We start from the raw sequence: 27,586 nt of genomic DNA, 5'->3' as shown, positions 1-27,586 counted from the left end.
TTCAAAATATATTATATTTTAGCAGAATATTTTAGTATAAATTATTGCATGGTATTCATTACTTTCCATTTTGCTTATTTAAATTATGTCTCCTTGCTATATTGTTGCAGTGAAACTGAAGCAGTTAAAGCTTAGAGCTGGTGGTCTTGCCCGCAAGACAAATGAAGAAACAAAGGAACCAGCCAGGCAGTCAGTACAAAGTAAAATCAAGTGAAAGCTTTAATAATGCAGTTAAAACAAAAAATATATAAAACAAATAGCACTTTCGCACCTACACTGGATGTTTCATCAGCTCTATTAACAATTAATTACAGATTTACTTAAATACTAACATTTCAAACCCTGTGACCTTAGAATAGGTCTTAAAGGCATATGGTCATTTAAACCACTGCCTCTAGTTGCTTGCAGTGTGATTACCCATTTAATTTCCAGACAGTACAGGTTTTAACGTCACCTCCCCTCACATCTATTTTATATAATTCTAAAGCCAAACATATAAAATCAAGGAAAATACCAACATGAATAGTATACTTAGCCAATGCATTTCTACTATCACGTCTATTTATACTATAAAATGTACTTTAATGCGATCCTTCAAACAGCGATTAGTTTTACCTACCTAAAAACACTGACAGACCTCACAAACAGCTAAATATACCAGATTTTTAGTACTGCAATCTAGAGATAAAACTCGAAGATTCATCATGTATCAGGATGTACAAAACAATTATCATTCTTAATATATTTACAGATATTACATTCCCTACCAGGGAATGTTCACACCCTATTGGATGTTTTTGTCCTACACATATTATTAATCAGTGGCTTGTAACAAAGCAACCTCTTAATGGATGTACTATTTTTAAAAGAAAAAACAGGTTGCACTCCAAGAACTTGTTTAGAGTTTTCATCAGATATTATAATTTTCCAATGTTATTTATAATATTACAGACAGATTGGATGTTATTAGAATATGTCAAACACATCCTCAGAAGACCATTCATTGTATCAGTTAGTTCTTGTCCTTCTCTGTAATATTGCTTCATTGTGTGCTATATGTATACCAGAGTCAGGATACACTCTCTCAAGAAACCCATCAGTCAGACTTTCAAAAGACTCAAATATATCACTATCTCTAGTGTGTAACGTAGCACACCTAAAAAAATTGACCCTTTAATACATTCTTCTTCAGATGCGTAGGACGTATGATGCAAGTATGCAACATATTATTCTTTTTGCAAGGTTTCTTGTAGAGCAATATATTGACACCATTAGAAGACTTAGCAACACATGCATCTAGAAAAATAAATCAGCTGGACAGAATGCTTATAAGTAAACTTAAGAAACTACGTTGTGCTATGTAAGTAGTTTAAGTAGTGTACAAATTCATCAAGGGCTTCTAAGGATCCTGCATAAGAAAACAATGAGCCAGCAAACTGTGAAACTGAACTGATTTAATAATTAGTGCAGCATCAAAAACAAATACCCAGACTGGTTTTGGCTGGTAAAAGACACAGCCTTCATCAGTGTGAACATAAAATCAATGCAGTACTGTTTTATATATCTGCAAGTTAATTAAACACAAACACTCATTGGTTGTTTAAAATTGCTCATTCAATCCAGGTGGAAATAATCCACCTAGCTTAACAATCCATTTTTTCTCCTTGGAGTCTAGAAATGAGTGGCAACCTGTTTTGTTTGATTTATTCCCCTTAACTAAATCAATAATCAAAAATGTAAACTTGGCTGATTTATGTGCCATACAATGCTTATATAGTGCATTACCGGATTTTTAGTTTTTAATATTACTTATATGTTCTGAAATTCTCAACCTAAGCAGAATTTGACCAATATAAAAAGATCCACAGGTGCAGTCGCTACTACAATTAGCAAATAATTTTATATCATACACAGTACTACAATTGTTACTAGTGAGCTGTTTGGACTTGGATATTTTATCACAATGTGTACAGTGACCACATGGAAAACATCCCAATAAGTGGTTCGCCTGTAATGGTAGTCTGTATCTCCTGAGACCAACCACTAACATGAGAATGTTTATAATGACTTAAAAAAGATGCCGAATTTTTTCCTTTACGAAAAGAAAACAAACACCTATCTGGTAACATATTAGATAAATCCTGATCACACTGCAGTCTGTGTATACTATTAATAAGTGCATCAGAATTCCTTGCATATGTGGTAACAAATCTGATAGGTCGTGGGTTCCGTTCTTCACGTGTTTTGTATGTCAGTAAATCATCCCTCTTCAGTGTGTTTGCCCAGTTGCTGGCCTGCAGAACATGTCCCATATAATATCCCCTAGATTTAAATCTGTATGCCAAATCCTGTCTATACTGTTGGAAAGTAGATTCATGAGAACAAATCCACCTCATCCTAATATATTGGGATTTAGGGATATTTTTGGCTATATGAGGAGGATGAAAGCTGGATGCATGGAGGACAGTATTAAATTGTTGATATTTTCTGAAAACCTGCGTACTTAAGGTGTTATCTGATAGTCTATTGATTTAAACATCAAGAAAAGTAATAGTATCTGCATGATAACTGACTGTAAAATGCAGGCCCCATTTGTTATCATTCAAATAAGATATAAACTCAATCAAATAATCCACATCAGTCCTCCACACCATACAGCAGTCATCCAAATAACGTCTCCAAATGTCAATTTCATCCAGGAACAGGTTATAGCTGCTGTCATAGATAATTTGTTCCTCAATAAAGGCCATAAATAAATCAGCATAAATGGGGGCAAAAGATGTCCCCATGTCTGTGCCCTTAGTTTACCAGTAACATGTATCCTGGTAAAAAAAAGACATTATTGGTTAGGACATGTTCCGTCAGGCCTATGAGGAAAGTATTAAAGCCAGGCTGGTATAAATCAGCCACATGCAGCCAATGCCCAATGGCTTCCAGCCCAGCCCAATGAGGGCTGTTAGTATACAAAGCACTAACATCTAGTGTGCACATAAGCCACCCAGATTCCAACTGAGTTTCTGATATGATTTTAAGGAATTCTGTGGTGTCTTGTAAACGAGAACGTACCCAACGTAACAAAGGTTTTAGATATTTTGTAAAAAAAAAAAATTGACAAAGGTTCAATAATATATCCTTTTCCTGACACAGTTGGTCTACCAGGTGGATGAACAGGATCTTTACATATTTTTGGTAAGAAATAAATGTATTGATTAGCAGAATCATGAATCATAAGTTGCTGCATAACCCTATCAGTAATAATACCTTCCTCCCTAGCTAATAGCAGAAAGTCATCTATCTGTTTCTTGAATCTAAAGGTGGGGTTAATAGGCATTTCTGAGTAATAACGTCTATCTTGAAGTTGTCTTTTGGCCTCCATGTCATATTGTGACCAATTCATTACTACCACTGCCCCACCTTTATCAGCAGATATGATGACAATCTCCTTATTGTTCTGTAATTCCATAAGAGCATCTTTTTCAGTACTAGACAGATTATTAGGTTTGAAAAAAAAAATCAGAGCTTCGATAGTGTAGATCTTTGAGGACACTGCTCTGAAACCGATGCACTATAGGATGCATAGGGGGAAGATATCTAGATTTATGATACACAAACGTATCGTTGTCACTATTGTTATCTGAGTCACCAAATTGCAACTTAAGATTAAGTATTCTACAAAAAGACAATACATCCTGTGCCAAAATATCTTCAGTGACCACAAAACCAGGAATAAAAGTCAATCCTTTATTCAAAATTGACAGAGGAGTTGTTGACAAACTAAAATCTGAAATATTCAGTACATTGACATTTCCATTTACTTCTGTAGTGCTAGTTTCAGGAGACCTTGTATATTGTTGATTTTTGTGATGTTCCCTACCTCCTCGTTTGCATCATGGCCTAAAGGGACTGAGACCTGTGTCCTTTTGGGGGTCGGTGAATCTGATGTATGATGCATGTCACTATCGGTACAAGAAGATAGATCATCAATCGATGATCCATTTTCAATGGAACGTTTCTTAAGGATGGATCTAGGCCTTTTCTGTTTCAGGGTCCTAAATTGGCCTTGCATAAATCTGACCTGCTTGTTGGTACTACTAAACGGGTTGCCACCCTGATAATCCAACTGATCTCGTTGGAATTTTTTAAGTTTCCTAGATCTGAGTTGTTCTTCAAGATTATTTAAATCAGTAGCTACCTTATTCAAATTTCTTACAAAGAAGGATTCCCATTCAAATTTCTGTACCTCATTACACAGTTTTATGACCTCACTAATCTCATGGTCAACCACTCTATCATGGTACTTAGCCAAAGCCTCAACAAAAGCCATGGTGGATTGCTGCTGAATGCCTCCCCACCGACTGCTGAGCTCTTCATCAGCCTCACTAACATGGGGCTGTGTTCTGATCCTAAGCCCTCTAGGTGTGATACCTTTGGCCATATAGGCCTTAAAGAGCTTAGAATGCCAAACATGTGACCTTAATGATCTCATGTGCTTATGTAGCTGTTCAAAAATCAGTCCACAGCTTGCCTCAGGGCCCAAGGTTGTCCCACTTCCACCATTATTAGGTGTTGTGCCTAAACCAAAAACCCCAAGATCTTCTCTGTCAGCTGACAAGCCAGATACAAGTCTGGTTAAATCCATAGTTTGAGCTTACAGTAGTTCACTATAAAGGGTGTATATACCTATAGCAATACAATAAAAGAACTCAACAATATTCCGCTTGTTCCCAATATATTATTCCATCACACAAGTATGTAAGTGGTTATAAATATTGGCAATAATAGCACTTACAACATCCAAAGTAATGCAACGCCAATATGAATTGGCTCAATTACCCAATGGCCGGGAGCAATAATAGCCACAAGCTTAGCCAAAACCTGGCAAAAATTAAACTAAGTTAAAGTTACACTCCACCACCTAGGTAGTAATGACTGAACTGTAAGACATTAAACCATTGCTATAGGTACTTAATAAAATCACCCATCAAACTCAAATTGTTTTAGTGGTTTGAAAGCTGACAGACAAGAACAATCAAAATAACCACTCTAGGCATATACAATTATGGTCAAAAGCATGCTAAGGTCCTAAGCAAGCTGTGATCAAAAAAAATGAAAGCCAAACCATCAAAGGGAGCCACTCAACAGCAAATTCCGAAGTAAATCCTACATAAAGGATCGATTGATAGTTGTACCATAAATCTGGACAACAAATGCCAATTATAAAACTATGCAATGTGTACAAAAATAAATATATAGCTCACTAGTGCTATACAACAGATCTTCATAACAAGTATATACTTTATAAAATAATAATGCATAAGGTGCAGCAAACAAAGGCCCTTAGAGTCCAGACCTTATATAGTTTGTAATATATGTACTGGAGCACTGGATACACACCAGAAACAACTAGAAAAAATGTTATTTGGCAACCACATAACCAACATGAATATTAAGAACAATTAAATATATATTTCCACCCAACCTAACCAAAAAGATCAGATGTAATGTAAATAATTTCCCCAACAAAATTAGTTTGACAATAAATTCTTAATAAGTGAATAAACATCTACTAATCTTGGGACAATTCTGTTGTAGTTCAAGCCTAAAGATCAAAACAAGGCAAAGCCTTAACAGAACCTTGAACCACTATAATCATATGTAGTCCACTTAATTAGAATCAGAAAAGTGTAAATATTAAAAAATATTTGTAAAAAACATAACCAGCCATCCATACTATTAAGTACGAAACAATAATGCAAAAACAGAACATATTTATAAGTCCATTCAGTTCAGAGATGTTTAACACCAACAGCTTTGGCGGGGGGCTTCAGATAACTTTCCAATGATCCCAACTGATGTAAAACACACCATCACTAATACCTCCAATGTTCCACATTAATATCTACCATAAACTTCTTGGCCAGTTCAAAAAAATAGTGAAAAAATAGTCAACAGAGGCCTACTTTTATTCGGAAAACCAAATTCGAAAAAAAGATATCTGAATTTTTCAGAAGAAACACTAATAGTCCCAAATAATGTAGGCATACAAATTTGTAGAAAATTATACCACCATAATGTTTCCAATGGCCCAAAGTTGTTACAAACAATAACAGTTCTGCAGGCCAGCAAGTGGGCAAACACACTGAAGAGGGATGATTTATTGACATACAAAACACGTAAAGAATGGAACCCACACCCTATCAGATTTGTTACCACATATGCAAGGAATTCTGATGCACTTATTAATAGTATACACAGACATTGTAATATACTGCAGTGTGATCAGGATTTATCTAATATGTTACCAGACAGGTGTTAGTTTTCTTTTCGTAAAGGAAAAAAATTGATATCTTTTTTCAGTCATTATAAACATTCTCATGTTAGAGGTTGGTCTCAGGAGATACAAACTACCATTACAGGTGAACCACTTATTGGATGTTTTCCATGTGGTCACTGTACACATTGTGATAAAATATCCAAGTCCAAACAGTTCACCAGTAAAAACTGTGGTATTTTGTATGATATAAATTTTTTTGCTAATTGTAGTAGCGACTGGCTAATATACTTAGCCACATGCACCTGGGGATCTTTTTATATTGGTCACATCCCATCTGCTTAGGTTGAGAATTTCAGAACATATAAGTAATATTAAAAACAAAAAATCCAGTAAGGCGCTATATAAGCATTGTATGGCACATAAATCAGCCAAGTTTACATTTTTGATTATTGATTTAGTTAAGGGGAATAAATCAAACAAAACAGGTTGGCACTCCATTCTAGACGCCAAGGAGAAAAAATGGATTGTTAAGCTAGGTGGATTATTTCCACCTGGATTGAATGAGCAATTTTAAACAACCAATGGATGTTTGTGTTTAATTAACTTGCAGATATATAAAACAGTATTGCATTGATTTTATGTTCACACTGATGAAGGCTGTGTCTTTTACCAGCCGAAACCAGTCTGGGTATTTATTTTTGATGCTGCACTAATTATTAAATCAGTTCAGTTTCACAGTTTGCTGGCTCATTGTTTTCTTATGCATCTGATTTTGTGGAGCTGTGCAATTGCCTTTTGGGCAGGAGGATCTTTTTTGTGGTTACACTAATTCTAAGGATCCTGACCAAATAAAAAAACATATCATCAATAAAGTGACCATAATGCAAAATCAAATCCAAAAATCGATTACCACCACAAAAACATATCTGAACTCCCATTGTGTTAGCACCATGTTTCATAACTGTTCGCACACATGGTGCCCATCACAGCACCTGTGCCCTGGGCAAAATATCTATCTGCAAACAAGAAAGCATTATGCTCAAGAATAGCATCTAATAATGCACGTATTAAATATATAGAATCAGCATCATAGTCAGAATGTTCATTGAGAAAAAGACTAACATACTCAATGCCAATTTCATTTGGCATAACACTAAGTAAAGAAACTACATCCATCTTAACAAACATAAAGTCATTTAAACCACATACTCTTGACCATCCAAATAATCTATTCAAAAAGTGTTTAGAATCTTTCAAAATAGTTTCCACCTTGTTTACAATGGGATGCAGCTACTTCTCAATGTAAATATTGAGGAGCTCTGTAATCCAGCCCCTACCATAAATAGTCACATTGGTGAATCAGCAAGACTCTTGCGCATCTTTGGAAGTCCATATATTACTAGTATCACTGGATGTTCAATCATAAAATAATCATACAATAACATCAATAACTCCATCCATTAAAATATCATTTATAAGTACATGGACCATACTAATTAACCTAAGAATATCAATCTTAATACATTCACTGTAAGTATTATAGTCAGCCAACATTCAAAGAATACTTTTAAGGTAGTGAGAGGTGTCCATCACCACAGTTCCTCTTCTTTTAGCAGCCGAGCAAATGTACAAATCATCACAGGAAACAAGTTCACATAAAGCTTTAAATTGCTTCTTACTTAAGTTATAGAAAGACTTCCTGTGTTTCTTACTAAAAAATTCATAAATATCATCTTTGCATAACTTATTAAAAGCTTCTAACAAAGGTGGAGTCATGGGTATATACTCATTTGGTTTCTTAAAAACCATTACTGACTCACATCAGATTTCAAACGATAGTTTCAGAGCAATATTGTGAACAAAAAGTTTCACATCTACTAAAACATCATGTAAATGAGATCCCTTAGTGAGAATAAAGGATATACCAAAACTAAGTACTTATTGTTGTTCTTGGGTTAAATCAACTGAGGAAATATTAATAATCAGGTTCTCAGAGTTTTGCTTTGAAATGCAGGACCTAGCTCCATCTGCCCTATCTCTTGCCTTTTGCACCCAAATCTGTTCCTGCTCTTTGATCGTTCTCACATCACATACTTCGAGCTGTTTACTAGTTCCAGTAGTTGAACCTGCAAAAAAGGCTGATTGGTTGTAGCTAAAATGTTTCTGCCCTTTGCTGGATCCTCAAAATTCAAATCACCAGTGTGGCACTGCCAGCCCAGCTATCTAGAATTTAGTAAATAATTCTATATCATTTATGAATATTGATATGATTTATACAGAACTGTATATTATGTACTGAGCTTCAAGAATATAACCACAGTATACCCTGCTGGAACATAGAAGATTAACTTAGAAAACTTCAAGAAAATAAGTTGAAATTAAGTGCTTTACAGTGTGCTATAAAAGTTAGTTTCAATGCAGCAAGAAGACATGATGTCTAGAGCTAAAGGTTTTTTCTATTATCTTGGAGAGAAGGATTTATTATGTTTAAAATGTAACTGTTTTATTGCTTTATGACTTCAAAGCAGCTGCACATCTGAAAGATATGTATTTTTAACACACAGATGCTAGTTTCTGTTAGCCTGGGAACTGAAGGCAGGTGACAAAAAGTGATTTCATCCAGGCTAACCCAGCAGTAATATGTCATATTAATTTAAGAACTTTCTCAGAGAAACTGTGCATTTTATATCTTGCCTTGGACCTAGAAACATCCATTCAGCACTTCTGCCCGTGTATTGCTCTCTAAGTAAGTTATTTAGGGCATAGTATCTCTTATATATATATATATATATATATATATAGATAGATAGGAATATAGTAAAGATTAGTTTAGGTGTTTTTTGTATTTATTTGAGACTGACCTGCAATGTTGTTTTAAAATATTTCCTGTGATTTTGAGTCTGTAGTTACTGTGTTGATTGAGTATTGTCTTGTTCTTTTATTATTTATTATTAAATATATTTAAACCTGTCTTTGTGGCTGATATTTGTGAGACATATTTAAGCTCTTAGTATACTTGCATATGTATTTGGTGACACTGTACAGGCCACTCCTAAATAGCCTTGCAAGACTTGTTCACACTTACCATTTGGATAACAGTAACATTACACAGTAGGACTGGTCACCCTTTGGGAAGGGCCTTAAAGTAGCTAATAAGGGGTTCTGGTGGCAGTGATAACTACTTTATGGTCTGGGCAGAAGGGGTCATAGCTAGTAAACCTGTGCTAGCCTTTCCCAGGTGTGTGTTTGTGTATAAATAAAATCTCACAGTGTGTGTGTGTCAGCTACTTGGACAGGGACACAAAGCACTGGTTGGACAGAGACAGTGCTGGAGGTCTTGGCTTGACCCCTCAGCTGAGATATTAACCCTGTAGCTATGCCAGTGGGGAGTCTTACTGGGGATCTGGATAAACAGGGAGAAACCAGCCCCAAGACTGACTGTGATCTCTGAGTGCTCTTAAGGGAAATTGCACTTTACTGTGTGTGTACTTGTCATCCTCCCATTGTGTATGTCCCTCACTGTTGCCAGTGGTGAGGACTGAGGCTCCTTGATTTCTGGGCTAGTGTAGGGGTGTCACAACCAGATCTATCATTATTTCTAATATATAGCAAAACCACTTCAGTGATTTTAACTCTACTGTCATTAAATAGGTTAGAATGCCCAAAGCCTTGAATACCAACATTCAGTCTATTTGCATCAGTTATAATATGTGTATTGGCAGCACAATTTAATCTAACATCAGAGGTATCATTACGGTCACACAAATTATTATATTTAGATACAATGCTATTAACTGCTGGTTGTTTAACATCACTCTTATGAAAATATACATCCATTTTTTTTTAAATCAGCAATGTCCCTTAAAAACTTTCTATGCTTGACCTCCATAAGGAGATTCTCATATAAGGCAATATGTAAAAAAAAGTTCATCCAATTTTTGTTTATGGGAAGTCACACCTATAAATCTATTAACCTTCTCAATATGTAATGTCTACATACACAGAAGATTCAATAGGACCAAAATTCCACAGTAATAGCCCAATGTAGCCAAAGCTCATTTCAGGATTATGTGTCTGCCAATCCTTTAACAAATCAGGAAATTACTGCTGTAAGTAGGCATTTTACAGACCCGCAAACCTCTCGGAATAACTTTATGCTTCAGGCAAACCTCCAAATGAAGTATTTAATATTGTAGTCTCTTGAAACTGTACATATTATTTTCCATTACCCTATACAGGGCCAGAAAATCTGCAAAATCCACTTTCAGCTGTTCTGTTGTAAACTCAGTCATACTTTCATTAATCAGTAAAAGTGGGTTACCTTCCACTGTGACTATATGGTCCAAATGACCATTCAGCAAAGCAACTCACCTAACAACAGGAGTATAATCCAATTCCTCAATGCCACCTTCCAGCATGCCCAGTATTATGGAGAAACAAAAACAAGTAAAAAAAAAACAAGTTAGGAGCAAAAAGCCAGTTTAGTTAAAAGCAAATGTAAACAAAGAAACAAAGGAACCAATCAGGCAGTCTGTGCAAAGTAAAATCAAGCAAAAACTCTAATAACACAGCAAGCAACTAGAGGCAGTGGTTTAAATGACCATATGACTTTAAGACTTATCCTAAGTTATGCCACTAAGTCATATGTCTCAGGTATACTGAAACTTCTGATACTTTTAAATGTAGCCAGGGACTCACAATCAAGATATTCTAAAAATTGTTCATTCACTATCAAATAAATCTATCATTTTGTGTGCCTGCTGATATATTAAGGTTGTGGATTTCTGCAAATAGTATATCATTTCAGCCATTCTTTACATTTTTTCACCTGTTTCTTAAAAGCTGTTATGTTGTGCTGTGTTAGTTTCATAGGGCATTATCAAACTTGTCTAGAGCACCAATCAGCATCAGTTCATTCCTTATCTCAGTAGTGGTTTAGATTGCTGAATGTTCATAATATCGAACGTGTGTAATGCCAATAGAACTGATTACAGAATCATTTGATCTGCTCTACCAGTATCACTGTGTGGGAGGTTGTGGAGCAGCAGGGAGTGGGGATTTGTCCTTACTCTACTGCTGTCTGATCTCAGAGTTGGTATAAATAATTAGAAAGGAAGTTTGCCCCCCCCCCAAAAAAAAAAAACATTAGTTGCTGGGGTTTTTTTTCGATGTTTTAACATTCAAGCTTTTTAAATCAATGTTTATAAATTCGATGTTTAGATATTTCAATATTGTGAAGGGCTTCCATTGTCACAGACATTATAAACATATGAAATTAGATGCATCAGTAATAAAATAATTATAAACTTCTAGGGATATTGTTTCAGAAAGGAAATCATAGCAATTATAAAGCTGATACAAATGAACTGAATAAGAGATGTAGTTTCAGATACCTGCTCAATTATTCTGCACATCTCCCTTCTAAACTTAAATTGACTGTCTCTGAATAGTTAACAATCCAGTTCTCAAACAACAAAGAACATTGACAGCTGTTTTGAAAACTGCAATTGTACTATGTGCAATTTGCTCTTGTCTTAATCCCTTACTGTGAAACATCTTTACTTGGAAAACAATTCAAGCCACTGTTCATAAAATGAGGATAAACATTCTTGGAGGAATAGTTTTCCCTTACACATTCAGAATTGTATGCAAGCAGATATTTTCTAGTGTGTTTGAGATAGACATAAATTTCATATTTCATTCAATACTGATGGTAAAAATGAATGCTCATTTTCTATCTTTATTTATAGGAGTTTAATTATTTCAGTGGTGTAAACAGACCTCATACATTTGTTTGACAAGGTTGCATGGTCTAGACTTCACTGCATTGTTTTTACATATGTTGGGACCAGTGATTTCTGCACATATTATAATGATATATGTTTATTATGAGTATAAACTGCTCTTGTCACATATTTCATTTTCTCAAAGCTTTTAGAATAGAATAACTGGTAGTATCCCACTGTTGGGAGTACTACATACTCACATAGGTGCACCCAAAAGCATAACTACATGGCCCCCCTCTTGGATCATCTTAATTTTTTTTGTCTTCTTGCTATGTCAGTGTTATGAGAGTTATAAAGAATATAATGGGCTGAGTGTGTATTCAATGGTCTTTCTTATGATTCATTGACACATTTACCATAAATTTTAAGATGTATCTAAAATAACTTATAATGTAACTACCTATATGAGCAGTAGTTACAGGAAATATATACTGCATTGAAGATCCATGCCTTTTTTGCATGGTGACGCCAAAAGCTGTCCTTACATTTTTTCTGCAGCTCATAATCTAATCTGCATAATTTGAGTTATGCTGTTTTTAGACTATGATGGCACATATGTACACAGCTGGGACAGAGAAATTAAAATGATTTCCCCATAAGATGCATAAATATCAGTTGATAAAGTGAGGGGGGGTAAGAATTTGTAAAGCTAAAGTTTCAGTCATCTTCTGAAACATTAGTGAGTGTGTCTCAGTAATGCAGAAATATGAGTGACAATAACAATGATGATGATGATGGTGATGAAACACTGAACTCAAACAGCCAGCCATGCTGGAGTAAAAATGATGGTTTTCCAACTTTTCTTCTGCAATGTCTACTACTACAGATTTGAGGAACTAGACCTACAGAAGCCATTTACTTAAGTGCCTAATAACATATTCAGCAATAAAAAACTATATCCTGTCTAGACACTCCCATAAAACCATTAAGCATCAGACTGCACATAACCACTTCACTCATTACTATTATAGACCCTATATACATAAAGATGATTATGACTGGGTTTCTGCATATAAGCAAATTGTTATGTGCTTGAGACATGTATGCTAAGAAATTCACACTGAAAGCAAAGCTTGAGGGGGTGAATCTTGCTGTCCATGTTGAGAACAAATAATAGAGGGTTCTGATCAGAGACTGAATTCTTTGCAATGCATAGATCTTTACCTCATCCATGTACTACTAATTACAAAAAAATGAAGGATTGTGAAGTGTTTTAAAACACTTCAGAGCTGTCCAAAAGACAGCAGGCAAAACTGAAGTTCTTCCCCGTGGGACTTTTAGACACTTCATCCTACCACTCTTTCAGTTTGTAAGTGCATCTGAGTGAAGTAGTAATAGCTTTGAAATACTGTTTTACCTTCTACCACTGTGCAACCACTAGTCTGTGCTGTCAATTTCTAGCAAGAGAACCAATCTTAACAACACTTAGGTGTTCCTTACAAACTTTTTTAAGTATCCCTAAACATTTCTGTGACTGGGTCTCATGTTGGAAAACACTTAAGGGGTTTATCTTTTTCCAGGTTTCAGAGCATAATCATGGAGCTCCAAGCATTACATTTAGATTACAGCCTCTAGCTAAAACTTAATAAAAGATGTCACTCAAAAAGGACTGCTTACTTTAAAACTTTAGAACTGAAGACAAACTTATAAACATTCTTTCATTTTCTTTTATGCATGAAGTCCGACTAAATGAAGATCAACATTAATTCATAAAATTAATATAACTCTGTTACTAAATGAACGTTATGTACTTACCATAATGATAGAGCTGGATGAGAATACCATACACATTAACCATAGAAGTAATGATATCATTCATTACGCAGCTTGACAATTTAGACTTTCACAAGCTTTTAAACTCCTTCCCTTTACTCTAATATTCTGCATGAAGACCCTCCTCTCCAGATCTCTGGTAAACTGTGCAAAGTGGACAAAGCATGAAAATGTACCTGTAGACCTACTGCCTCTGATTACTCTGGCCTGAAGAAATGACTTGTTTATAAAGATCACATTCGGCTATGATGTTCTGGAAAGTTCTTCAGTGAAGACCACATAGAAGCTGTGCAAGTATTATTCAAGAATGTTTTACAATGGAAGTCTTCAGAGATACCCACTGCTGTACTAGACTGGACATAAGGTTCACATTACAGAGGTGCATCATAATTGAATGCAATCAGTCATTTTGCTATATAAATCTTTAATACTGTGAAGCCATTTTTGTTAAATATATGAGCAGTTCTGTCTCATTGACTTTATCTGTCTAGAACTCAAGTTGTTAATGAGCATCCTTGCAGTACAGTAAATATTCTCAATGTTCGAATAATTAGGGAAAGTACTCTAAGGTCAGCTGACTGACTCATGTTACATTCACTGGATACCTTTGTCAGGAAATAATGGCTGGTGTGCATAGAAGTTCTGTCTTTGAGGAACACTAAGTATATGTAAAGGTGGAAAGGGAAAAAATAAAAATAGTAAGGGTGAAATAGACAAAAAGGGAAATCAGTGATGAGATAGTTAATAAAGCTTCAACAGTCATAGGGAGCATCAGTGATAATTAAAGGTGCAAAGAGAATTAGCATCAGGAGATTATAAGGAAGAACAAGAGATGGGGAGTCAGATTACCCCCAAAGAGCATGTCGGAACTGCTCAAAGCATGATCTGCAGGATTATGACAGATACAGCAACTCTGCACCTGAAATGGATGGAGGGAAAACATAAGATCAAAGAGGGAAACAAATGAGGAAATGAATAAGGAAGCTTCATGTACAGAAAGAAGCAGGTTAAAGACTGATTTTATTAAGACTGATGTGAAACTGCAGTGTTACCAAGATGAAGTTCATGGGGCAGTTGTCTTGAAAAGTTTAATAAACTTTGTATTAAGGGGTACTGTTTCAGACTTGTCATAAATGAGGGGCAGAAATTCCAATGTAAAGCAACAAGATGTAAAGCATTGCTCATCTGTCTAATGATATGGCGCACTATGCACAAAAACATGTATTTCTATTCAGGCTACATGGATGGGAAATAACAGAAATACATGAAGCTAAATAAGGGGAGATAATAGAAATACATGAAGATATATTAATGCTATGCACAATGCTAATCAAAAGATTTTAAAAATGCAAGAAATATGATCCTGTACAGGAACATCACTCCTTTATATATATATATATATATATATATATATATATATATATATATATATATATATATATATATATATATATATATATATATATATATATATATATATATATATATATATATAGATAGATATACACAGAGATTAATATAGATAAAGAGATACAGACAGAGATACATATAATATATATAGTAATATCAGTTTGCAGATGTAGGCCAATACATGCCAAAAGGGGAATCAGAGATATAAGTTTATACTGGTTACTGTATGTGCAAAATGTGACAGGTAGGAGTATGGTCATTTGATCCACACTACTGCAAACCAATCAGTATTTGAAAGGTGATACAAGAAAACAAACAAACTGATAAAACAAAAAAGCGTTGACGAGTTGCAGAACACCAGATAAAGTCAAAGTGAATGTTCTTTATTTAAATAAACGTTTTCGCCTCTGCTAGTGCAGAAGCTTCATCAGACATAACAGAAAAGCGCCAAAAGCACACAAATTTAAAACCTTGAACCAAGCAACGTGATGTCATTTCCTTGACAACACTCAACCAAAATAAATTGATTATTTTAAAAATATATGTAAACGAGTTATACACAGCAATTCACAAAAAAAATTATTGTATAAGATTATATGGTGTTTTAGAAATGGTTAAAAGTTAAAATTTAATTTAAAACTTTAATTTAAAACTATCAAAAGCACAACTCTAACAGCAATAAGGTATTTTCATAAAATGTAATATCATATGGTAAAATGAGAGTATAAAACCAATGATTCCATATTAAAGGTAAATTAAATATTAGTTTAATTGCAAAAGGCTACTCTTAAAAAGTAATGAGTATTGAGTAGCTAATTCACCTCATTCACTACCTAGGGTAACTTCTGTATTTTAAAATTGCAGAAATGTTGCAAGCCTCTTTCAATCCAGGGACAGAGAAGGCATCCAATAGGATTTGCCACTCTAGTTCTCTTGTTTCAAGTAGGAGGGACTGAGGGCCCCCTCTAATACCCACTTTAACATGATCTATGCCCATGAAGTAAAAACTGTGTGTTGTCAAGGAAATGACATCACGTTGCTTGGTTCAAGGTTTTAAATTTGTGTGCTTTTGGCGCTTTTCTGTTATGTTTGATGAAGCTTCTGCGCTAGCAGAGGCGAAAACGTTTATTTAAATAAAGAGCGTTCACTTTGACTTTATCTGGTGTTCTGCAACTCGTCAGCGCTTTTTTGTTTTATCAGTATTTGAAAGGTGAATATCCTTAAGGGACAAATAGTAAATGTGCACTGCTGACTCTGGTAGTAGCCAAAACTAGCACACCGAAATAAATTTTAACTGTACAGCTGTAGATCACAGCTATTAAGTGTGGCTCAGTAGGGTTTCACCTACATTAAAAGTGATCCCAGTAAATTATTTTTTATATGCACTGCACGCACACATAGACGCATATTCATACATACAGACACACACACACACACACACACACACACACACACACACACACACACACACACACACACACACACACACACACATTTGTTAGTTCATCAGTGCCAACATCATTAGCTACTGTTCTTAATAACACTGTCACAAGACAGACTACATTGGCAAAACCAAGAACACAAATTACTGTTTACCTTTAAGGTAAGCCAGCTTTTAAAATATTGATTAGTGGCATTTTGCCTTAAGTAATCACTTTTCTTCTATTAAATGCCAAATAGTGAATAGTCCAAATTCAATATGCAATCACCAGCCACAAATATTTAAAAAGTGAAAAGTAAAATTATTTACTTGAAGCAAATACAATAAATGCAACTATTCTAACAGGAATAAACTTGCAGAAAAAATGGAATACAAATGTTCTGACATATATAAAATTCTGTCAGCCAGTCTAGATCCTAACTAATTTTAGCTAAAGATAAAGTATATAATACCTGTCACTAGCTTTCAAGAACAGAATAGAATCTACATAGTTCTTACAGGCACACGGTGTCTCTTTGTGCATACTCCAGCAGAAAAAACAGAAACTCTTCAGATAACAGTTTCTTTCTCGCTACTTATATGCACCTTAGGCAGGATTTCCTACAGAATTTATTTTTGAATTTTACAAAGTAATTTCTTCTTTCCAGAGTTACATAGTTCAGGGTGGTATCCCAGATAATGTAATATAATTTGAACCAGCCAAAATCGATGATAATAGGAACAAGAGGTTCAATGAAATTAATCCTTTATTTAGTGGCCATGTATAATAAAGTAATATAAAGGATGCTTTCTAGTTTTGGAGCACCTTTGTCAAGTAATATCATTTGTCCTAGAGTAACATCTCCAAGCAGCATAAAGCTTCAAAAATTGCAGATACGTGCACAGCAGAGTTAATTTCACATTCATACTGCAGAACATTACCACAATCGCAAATGTAAAATTGTATATAGAATTTCACACATCTGTTTTAACTGTTTCAGACCAGAATTTCCCAGATTTAATATTACTGAAAGAGCGTATACATGCATTGATCAACTGACTTTGTACTTCTGACCAAGACTTTTATGTCTTAAACCATTGTTTCCATTTTTCTTACTTTAATACAGCTCTAGTACAACTTTGTTTAATTTTCCTGCATTTCACCTTCTGAAAGAATAGCTGCATTTACTTAAACTTATTATAGCTTTTCACACAGAAAATGTAATGTTTCAAGGCAAATATTCTGAAGATCATCTAGTGGATTAATACTCTGCATTCTGAACAAGAACAGCAACCCCGGATATGTTCTAAGCAAGCAAATGTATGTCACACACTAGAGACTTTTGTAGTATGAGAAATCATAGCTCTATTCCTTTTAAATTCATTCATTCATAAAGTGAGGAGTACCAAACTCAGTGGTTCTTTATACTTTGTTTCTATATACCTCCATTTTTTTCTTCAGTTTCTTCCACTGCAATAGACTCCCTTGCTGCATCCGTGTATAAGCAATGCTGCTAAGTACATGTAGCAAGATTGTAAATCCCATAAAACCCAATAAATGTTTGCACCTAGGATTACTAATTAAGCATAAGTAAATCACTGCAGTTCAGTTACAGTTGCCATGTTATTTTACTTTTACTGCTCCTCATGTCTGCATCATCCTTTCCTTCTTCGGGCTCATACTTGCTTGTGGAATTTTAAAATATATAAGTGCACATTTCAGCTAGCTTTGATCATTTGCCAAAATGTTTATGCTGCATCCAAGAGCATAGGTAGCTGCAATATTTTAGAAACATATCAATTCACAGATGCGTAATAACAGTGCCTTTATCCCCATTTACATACAAGCTGTCTCACTTACACACAGACTGTCACCGTTCCATTATCGCTCAAGAAGTTCCACCCCATATCCCACATTTGCTTTAAGTAAGCTAGCAAGTAGGCAGTCAGCAAGCTTTGATGCATGGAAAAAACATACATCACCTTTTGTCAAAAGGTAGTTGTTACATGCATTTACCTGATGTTGGACTTCATCTCAAGAAACAAAGAAATTACTCAGCACTGGTATTTCTCTGTTGAAATAGTATCGCCACTTTAGAAATTTAGCACATTTGTACCTGTACAAAAATGGGCAGTTAATACCAGTAGGATTACTTCATACTAGTATACACAGGGCACTTATCTGCAACTGCAGTAGAAGTCAGCAAACAGGCATAGATAGTCACTGGAGAATTAAAATATGTTCAGCTGACAGAAAACAGATACAGGTAAACAGAACAATGGTAAAAAGATACATTCAGACTGGTGGCATTTCTGATTATGGTAGTCCTGAATGTCACCTTTATGCCCTACACTATGTAAGGAGCATTTGGGTGATGCTCAGCATACCTTTAGAAAGCAACAAGTAGTCTCTGGTAGACTGGCTGGATGTTCAGGCTTCCACAGCAGGGAATCCTATCTGTTACAAATACTGCAGTAGTGAATGTAAGGACATCTTCTTGCATGTTAACTTGAGACACCTTTACGGTTGAAACATCAAAGGTTAACTTTGGACAGAATTTGATCAATTCCATTAACTCATTCACTTCAATGCAGCTCAGGAATTTTGTACTGTAACTTCTGATGGGCGGAGCTTAAGCCCTTTGACAGAATCAAATTATGTATTCACATTTCAAACAAAAGTTCATATCTCTGGACCATAGGGGTTATGAAAGAAGTATAAATGGCAAAATTATTAGCACAAACAAATTTTAAACTAGTAGTATTCTTTAGGTTCTAGGCCTTAAAATGAATTTTGCAAGTCACAGTAAACACAGTGACTATTACATTTGAATATTTTGTAAACAACTTACAATAACTCAGCAACCATTTAAGTTACACACATACTGTTAGCAGCATTTTATTCATCTAGCGGATAGCTTTCATATGAGGGAAAGCAGTTTTGTCTGTTTTACTTGGTTGTTGAGATATTTAAAAAAATGTGAAAATTATATCCATATAAATTAATGTCATAAAAACAACATTCAATATCTTGTTACCTGTACTATACAGAGGTCAAATACTAATGCAGTTGAGTTTGCCTTTATGTAGGTTTTTTTTCTCAAATATATTTTTTTTATTTTCAATTAAAATAACATTTACATAATATTTTTAAATATGATTTTAACAACTATATTTAATATTTACAAAAGCCTAACTTATCAACTATATACACTGTGTGTTATTAAATATAGAATTAACAGATCAGTTATCAGAGATACAATATTGATTATTGTAGAGTGTCCAACAAAGATATAACTTTCTTCCAAGGATTATTTACCAATGGCCTGGGATAGATTCATAGTTATTTGATTTGTATTTCCATCAATGCAGTTGTCTTCAGTAAATTGTAGAATTCTTACAAGGTCAGTGGTGTATTTGAATTCCACCTTCTGGTTACGCATTTCCTAGATATAGCAAGTATTGTCCATAACAAATACATATTTATCTTATTCAGGTAGGGACCTTCATTTACATTTAGTATTATCAATATTTTAGTTAAGGTAAAGGATTCATTAAATAAAGCTTTTAAAAAAATGATTGATTCCATGCCAATATGATTTAATTGTATTACATTCATAAAAAATATGAATCCAGTCTGCTTTATTTGACTTATCACACCTCCAGCAAAAAACATGTGTAGTAGTACTGATCTTTTTAATTCTATCTGGTGTTAAAAATGCTCTATATAAGTATTTCCAGTTAAATATTTGCAGTACTTTGTGTTAGAGGTGTAATTAACTGATAGTAAGATGTTACTTTTAATTTCTTCTGTTAACTGCAATGACTGACCTTTTGTTAAGAACTGCCAGTATGATGGTTTGGGAATTGTTTTATATGTTATTAACTCTTTATATAGATTTGAAATGGATTTTTTCTTTTCACAACTATTTTATATATATATTCATACAGAAAATTCATTAGATTTGGAATATCTTTAAATGAGGAATTATTAATTAATCTGCATAAATCTTGAGTGTACATTAGAATGCTTTGTAAGGTTAACCAGTCCTGTGTTGGAATATTGTAAGCAGTTTTTATCATATGTATATCTAAAACATTTAATTTATTTACACATTGAAACCAGCATAAGAATCCATTTTGTTTCCAGGAGGTTATTGTTTCCCTATGTATTTTATGAGGAAAGTTCTTAGTGATGGAAAATGGGGTTAAAAGGTCAAGCCAAAGTTTTATATCTATGTTTGCATTGATAAGTTTCCTAAAGGAATTGAAGTAATGATTAATCAGTGTTGTTTTAGAAGATTTTGTTATATTATATTGAATACTTATGCATAGTATGTGCCAGGGTTTGTTTGATTTGTCTACTATTAAAAAATGTTTTAACAGATTAAATTCATTTGTTAATGTAGCCGTTGTTTTTTTTCCAGTTGGCAAAATAGTTTGGGTTTATCCAGTCTATTGTAGTTTTAAGCACAGATACTTTTATATATGTTTCTGTTTCTGGGAAGTTCAATCCTCCTTGTTTCCAGGGTCTAATGTGATGAGTTAGAGCTACTCTATTCTTTTTAATGTTTTTATAATTTATTAATATTGTTTTGTTTATATTTTTGCATAACACTATTCCTAAATAATTTAGTGTAAGTTCTTGTTTTCCTATGATGGATTTATCTGTACCTTGTAGGTCTTTTTTCTTATTTAAAAATAGAAATTTTGATTTTGATCTATTAACGTGTAGACCTGAAATCTTATAAAATTTCTCCATGAGTTCTTCTAGCTCTCCTAATGACTCCCTGGAGTTTGATAGGATTAATAAAATATGATCAGCAAAAAGCATTATTTTAGATATGTACTGGTCATAGACTTCTATTCCTTTTATTCTTGGATTATTGTGTATTATTTCTGCAAGTATTTCTATAGCCAAAGCAAATAAAATAGGAGAAAGGGGGCATCCTTGTTTAGTACCTTTCGTTATATGGATAGATTCTGAGGTGAAAGGACCTAATTTAATATAGGCTAAGTTATTGATATATATGTTTTTAGTAATAAGATGAAGGGAGGAAGAAATTCAAATAATGCTAAAGTTTTAAATAGATATTCCCAGTTGAGGGAATCAAAGGCTTGTATGTCTAATCTGATTACAAGTGTTTCTCTATCTTCTTTATTCATATAATCTATAAGAGTAAGTACCTTTTCATATTATCATATGTGTGCCTGTTATATAAAAATCCAGTTTGATTATTATTAATTGTCTTTGAAAGTGGGATTTTCATTCTGTTAGCTAGGATTGACATGAATATTTTGTAGTCATTATTCAGCAATGATATAGGTCTGTATGAGAAGCAAAGGTTTGATGGTTTATTATCTTTTAGAATTGGTGTTATGAGAGAATATTTCCACGAGGATGGTATTTTTGCTTCTGACTGGACTTCTAGCAAAGCTGGGGAAGAGTTTGCAAATTTCCGTAATTATATCATCTATCCCTGGAGCCTTGTTATATTTACTTTGTTTTATCTTGTCAACATTTTTTTTTGTAGGATATAGGTTTTTGTAGGTCTAGTTTTAAGTTTTTGGGATTTTTTTTTTATATTGATAAGGTTTGTATCTAAGTTTATTTGGTTGGTATCGAAATCTTCTTTTTTGAAGTGTTCCATATAATGGAACCAAAATGCTTCAAGGATGTCTCCTATATCTGATACTTTTTCCCCTTTCTTTTCATGATATATACTACTAATGATATTTGCTTTAGATTGTATTTTAATTCTTGTAGATAAGTTATGTAGATATCTGGGGAAGGTGGCTAATGCGTTTACTTTAAATTTTTCCAAGGCTAGACAAGTTTTGTGTGTTAGAATTTCATTATATTTTTTTTATTTAATTTCTCTATTTCTTTTTTGACTTCTGGACAATTCTGATTTTTTTAGATTTTGCTGTCAAGAGTCTGGTTTGCAAGTCTAATGATTCAGATTCCCACTCTCTAACTTTGTTTTTGTACCAGCTAAGGGCCTTACCAAATAAATAGGCTTTTAATGAGTCCCAAACCATAACTCTACTGATTCCTGTTGTATTATTAATTTCAAGAAATAATTGTAATTCTGACAACATCCAGGGTCTGAATTCATTAATTTTCAGGATATATGATGGCATTCTAGTTGAGAGTATTAAAGGTTTAAACTCTATTTGGAGCTACATTATCAGAGAGTCATGATCTGAGAAGAGGCATGGAACTATTGAAAAGTTGAGGATTTTTGTTTGTAAATCTTGAACTACAAATAATTTGTCTATTCTGGTTTGTATTCCAAATCTATGGTCTTTATGGGAAAATAATAAGGATTTATCATCTTTTACTTTATAAGTGTCTATTAAATGAAATGAATCAATCCATTTTTTTAAGGATTTTGTAATAGTTGCTATGCGAAAAGACTTCTTGGCAGTTTCAGAAGCTTCTAAGGTACAATTAAAGTCTCCTCCCAGTATAAGATTTCCTTTATAATTGTTGGAAATAAAATCTAGGTTTTTTTTAACCACTCCTGCTTCAATTCCTGGGAACCAATATAGATTAGCTAAGGTCCATATTCTGTTATTAAATTTAATTATAAAAAATGCTAGTAGACCTTCTTTGTCTTCATATTTATAAATAACTTTTGGAGTGATTATGTTTTTCTTCCAGAGAATTGATACTCCTTTTGTCTTTGTTCTATAGGAGGATTGAGCTAAGACTGTATAGTCCTTAGGTTCCAAATAAAGCTATCATTAGTCTTAAAATACATTTCCTAGAGAAATACTACTTGTGCCTTATTTAGATTTAAATATTTTAGTAAGTTTGATCTTTTATTTGCATTATTTAAGCCATTAGTATTTAAATTATAAGAATGGTAATCCTTTTCAAGTTATTGTTGGAAGAAACTTTTTACTTCTTTTTTTTATTTTGATTATAGTAGTTATACCATATTCTCTGATAACACTGGATGTTATTTTTATGTGTGCAAACTTGGGAGTGTAATTTAATGTTCTTTTTCTTTAAATATAAGTAGGGTAAAATTCTGGTCAGACTTCAAAAAAGTACTTCTATAAAACATTAATTCTAAAGTATCAAATACAAGTAAATATGAATTTCCCATTAAACATGGAATGAAAGTAATTCCTAATCTAATAGATAAAGATAGATCTATTGGATTATCACTCATACCTTTAACCAACAATATCAACTGAGCTCCATATGTTAAATTATTATATGGAGAATTTTCTTAAAAGAGATATGAAATTCTATATTATTGTTCTATAGTATTTTATATGTCAGGATGGAATGTTAGTAGTGTAAACAATTATTATGTTGACTCAGAAAATATCCAATATTTAGTTACCCTTAAGATATCCCAAACATATCAGATATGTAATTTTGGATAAATTGAATGCAACAGAGGAGTATACACTAAATAAGCCAACAGCAAATAGATTATTACTAAAATAATTTGACTAAAAGGTCTCTACAGGAGACAATGAGTGATTACCAATGAGATATGAATTTACTATAGGTGTACTGTCTTCCTTTACTTTCCCACTCTTCAGCTCACCAACTTCAACTTACACTTATAAAAAAACATGGCTTATCAGTGGTATCCTGACTCTGAGTAGAGGCACCCTATATTCTAGTGTGCAGTGGTTTTACATATTTATAGATTTACAAAGAAGAGTCTAAGAATGAACTATGATCACCCTGATAATTCCCATCCTGCATAGGGCACCTCCTGCTTCCAGAATGGGTAATCACATCAGGTCAGGAATGAATGTGAAGGTACCAATATGGTAATCAAGACTTAACTAAGGTAAGTATTAATCAAATAGTATTTAGAGCATCTTAGAGAGTTCTTGGGGCAGTTAGAATACTCTTAAGCCTTTCCTCCCTTGACCAAAAACAGATATTTCCCTTCCCTTCCTTTCTCTTGTTTTAAATCAGTACTAAAAAACGAAATTCAGCAAACATAGGTAAACAGAAATAACATTCAGTAGTCCGTCTTGTACATGACTCGCAATCCATTAAACAAGTCAGTGACTAACATTACTTTAGTAAACATTATAAAGACAAATTAGAAATAATTTCCTAGGTCTTTAAATTTTCTGATAAAGCAAAAAGTTAACAATAAGCTATTTTAACTAAAAGTATAAATCATTTCAATTTTTCCTTGCATGTATACATTTCTACTTATATTGTAGTGTCAATAGCTGTCTTTGAAATCTGTACAATACTTCACTTCTTCAAATCATTCCTTTTTCAATTCAGGTTTTGATTTGTCAAAACGGCAACAATATTTAAAGGGCACAATTAATATTTAGACTGATGTTTCAAATAAATAACTTGTCAGTTGCCAATTGAGTTAGTTTAGAATGTATGGTTAGTGCAAATATAGCATGTTGCAAAAATAATATGTATTTTTTTGTGTGCTCTAGAGACTGTCATATGCAAGTGACATATATAATGTAGCATATGTAGAGCAGATAGCTTATGGATTCAGGTTGTTTAAATAAATTATGCTTATTAATCAGGCAGTTTTATTTAAATTCACAAGTAATTTGGGAACATTTCAGTTGAGTTTCCAGGAATGTGTAGTCCAATGTGAGTAATTGAGTCCACTTTTCCTCATAAACATGTCACAATTCATTAAACTAAGCAGAGTATAACATCTGTCTAATAATCATTATAAAGACAAATAATATTAATTTCCTAGCTCTTCAAACTTTCTGATATGGCAAAATGTTGACAGTAAGCTATTTTAACTGGAAGACTAAAACATTTCAATACTTCCTTGTGAATATACATTTTTTTTACTTTTACTGTAGTGTCAAGAACTGTCTTTGAAATCTATGCATTACTTCACTTCTTAAAAGTCATTCATTTCACAGTTCACATTATATTTTGTCAAAATGTCAATAGCATTTCAAGGGCACATTTAATATTTAAACTGATATTTTAAATGAATAGCTATCAGTTGCCAAGTGAGTTTGTACAGAGTGTGAGGTAAATGCAAAAATAACACGCTGCAAAAAGTAATATGTATCTTTTCATGTGCTCTTGAGACTGTCAGTATCAAGTAACATATAAAATGTAACTTTTACAGTGAATTCAGCTTGTGGAATCAGCATGTTAAAATGAGTAAAACTTTTTAATCAAGCAGCTACTTTTCAGTGCACATGTAGTTTGGGATCATTTCAGTTGTGTTTCCAGGAATATGTAATCCTATGAGGATAAATCATAACATATATACATATAGTCCTATTATTATTTATTTTACCTTGTTTAGGTTGTTTTTATTTTAATAACTAAACAACATTACTTTTTCTTATTATCTGTTATCTGTGAGGCTAAATGCACTTCGCAGATTCAGTGTCCTTAGAAACTGCAGCAATTGTTTACTGTTGGTATGGCATACGCAAATAGAATGTGAAGAAAGCTTCACTTCTCTTAACTAACAGTATATTTTTCCCTCCTTTTTTTATGTATTTGTTAATACTAAAAGGAAATAATTCAAAGGACATATGTACATGAATGGAACATTTCAGAGTTAATCACGAACATGTCCCCCAGTCACAATAAGCATAACAGTAACTTTCATTAATCTAATAAATAATGCAATAACAATTAATTAAGTTCACTATTCCAATTAGTCTACCTTAAAACTAGATTATTTTAGACTATTATTTATCTATGTATAGACAGAGTTATTAAATATATATAGACTATATTAGTATAGTAAATAGGAGAGAATTTAGAAAGGGAGACAAGATGCAGTAAAAATAAATAATGAGAAAAGAGAGAAGAGAGAAAGAAATGAGAAAATTAAGAGAAAATACACATATATTATGTATGTTGATTTACAGTATAAATATTTTATGTGCTATATAACCCTCCTTCTGTGAAAGAAAAGTGCCCTGTTTTACATACCTGAGGTAATGTGAAAACTCTCATGCGTCATCTAATTTCAAAAAATATTGATAAAGATTCCAGTAGTTAGTTACCTTCGTTTTAAAATTCCAAGCAGTAAAATGAGTCCTTTGAAGTAAAGTTAAAACAATTCATATCATAGTAGATGCTTTGAGAGATTTGGCTGTAACAGTTTCAGTCTTTTGCTTCTTCTTTTTGACATCTGTGCAGACATTTGTTTCCTTTGTTCTCTTGAGAGAAGGTGACATCCAATCCATATCTTCTGGTAAAGTAATCACATTATTAGTTTTAATAAATGAAGAGGCTTCCTCTAATCAATAAAAGTCCTCATCTCGTTGGCATACAGTATTCTTATCTTAGCTGGATATGCAAGTTGTGCCTTGATGTTATTTTGTTTCAGAAACTTTATCATTGGCCACACTTTTTTCCTTTGTTCCATTTTTCTAGATGAATAGTTGTTATCAAATCTTATCAGGCTCTGTTTATATTTTAGAGGTGCCTTCCTCCAAGCAGATCTTGAAATCAGTTCCTTGTCCAAGTATGAAAGAAATTTGATAATTATTGACCTAGGAGGAGAGTTTGAGTTAGTGGCAGGTTTCTCAAGAGCTGTGTGCCCTTTCAATGCCAAAGGAAAGTCCTTTTTTTAAATTTAAAAAGTCAGGGATCCAGCTTGATAAAAAGGCAATAATATCCTCACCTTCTGTGTTTTCAGGTAATCTGAAAATCCTGATGTTATTTCTCCTCTCCCTATTTTCCAAGTCATCTACTTTATTAACCAACCAAGTGTTTTGTTTAAGAAACAGTTATTTCTGTGTTTCCTCTTCCTTAAGTCTGCTTTCCAAGTCATTTAGAGAAACCTCTATTCCTGTTACCCTTGTCTGGTGTTGTTGTAGCATTTCCTTGAGGGTGTCAGCCTGTTTTTGACTGCTTGTTTTAAGATTTTCCAGGTTCTCTTTAAAATCATCCATCTTCAAAGACAACTCCTG

The 27,586-nt window shown here is 33.4% G+C and overlaps 1 protein-coding gene across 1 annotated transcript in view; it reads left to right on the top strand.

Annotated features, from left to right (window-relative positions):
• IL2RB (interleukin 2 receptor subunit beta) overlaps positions 1-27,586 on the top strand; it is a 419,294-nt gene that overhangs the window by 296,826 nt on the left and 94,882 nt on the right. The gene's annotated exons all lie outside the window — the stretch shown is intronic.

The sequence above is a fragment of the Protopterus annectens genome, chromosome 1.part0, assembly GCF_019279795.1.
Source record: "Protopterus annectens isolate FY-2018-M chromosome 1.part0, PAN1.0, whole genome shotgun sequence".
NCBI classification, from domain to species: Eukaryota; Metazoa; Chordata; order Ceratodontiformes; family Protopteridae; genus Protopterus; species Protopterus annectens.
This window is presented reverse-complemented; position numbering and strand designations above follow the sequence as displayed.